This window comes from Arachis duranensis, chromosome 9, assembly GCF_000817695.3.
Source record: "Arachis duranensis cultivar V14167 chromosome 9, aradu.V14167.gnm2.J7QH, whole genome shotgun sequence".
NCBI classification, from domain to species: domain Eukaryota; kingdom Viridiplantae; phylum Streptophyta; class Magnoliopsida; order Fabales; family Fabaceae; genus Arachis; species Arachis duranensis.
Window position 1 is genome coordinate 96312970 of NC_029780.3, and position 1421 is coordinate 96314390.

Consider the following 1421-nt stretch of genomic DNA (forward strand, 5'->3'; position numbering starts at 1 on the left):
GAAACTCTCTCATCTTGAATTCAATACTCTTAATATATCTGGAAACAATTATTTACTATAGATATTAGATGCTAAAATCCATCTTGATTCAATGGATCTTGAAGATACCATTAAGGCTGAAAATAATACATCTCAGAAGGATATAGCCGAAGCCATAATTTTCCTTCGTCGTCATCTTGATGTATGATTGAAAAATGAATATCTCACATTAAAAGATCCTACAGATCTGTGGAAAGACCATGAAAAAGGTATAATCATGAAAAGACGATGATACTTCCTCAAACCCGATATGTTAGAGAAAATTTTCTCGACCTTCCATGCATTGAATGTGCTTCTACAGCAGCAGTATCGAGAAAAATAATTTAAAAATATTTTTAGTTAATTTCTTACCTTTTTGTTGCTAAACGCAACAATAAGTTACTTTTGAGAAATCATGAAGTGCGTCTAACTGGTGCCGCCCCATTTCCTGAAGTAAATGCGGCATACCATTACCTCAAAAGAGGTAAATGGCAAAGTTTTAGTAACGAAAAAAATTATGGAAGGAAAAGGAATTATGTTCACAAAAGATCTCACTAGAAGTGTGATAAAGAAAGAAACAATGGGTAAAGTAAATCAATTGAGGATAAATGCTTCCGTTGTGGTAGAAAGGGCCATTGGTCACGTACCCCAAGGCACCTAGTTGATCTTTATCAAGCATCTTTGAAAAATGATGACAAAGAAAAGGAAACAAATTTTGTTTCAAATTATGAAAATTTCACTACTCATTATGATGTATCTAATTTCTTTAAGGATCCTGAAGGAAATATTGGCTATTTGATCAATGATGAAATAGTTTAATATGTGTGTTTGTTAAGTATTCATGTGAATAATTTTACTGTGTATGTACTTCTACTCATTTTATTATTATTATTATTTGTCTTTGAAGAAAAATGGCAATGACATAATTTGAAGATATTTGCCTTGCGGATAGTGCAAGTTCGCACACTATTCTCAAAAGTGAGATATATTTTACCCATCTTGTGCCAAAAGAAGAATATGTTAATACTATTATTGGCTCAGGCAATGTGATTGAAGGCTCCGGAAGAGCTATAATTTTATTTTCCAGAGGAACAAAATTCATAATAAATAATGTACTATTATCTACCAAGTCACTAAGGAACTTGTTGAGTTTCAAAGATATTCGTCGAAATGGATATCATATTGAAACAATGAATGAGAAAAATCATGAGTATTTATGTATCACAACTCATGATTTAAATAAAAATGTTATATTAGAAAAGTTACCCTCACTTTCATATGGGTTGTATTATACCAAGATTAGTGCAATTGAATCACATGCCATTGTAAACCAGAAGTTTATTAGCCCAAATGAATTCATAACTTGGCATGACCGATTGGGTCATCCGGGAACAACCATGATG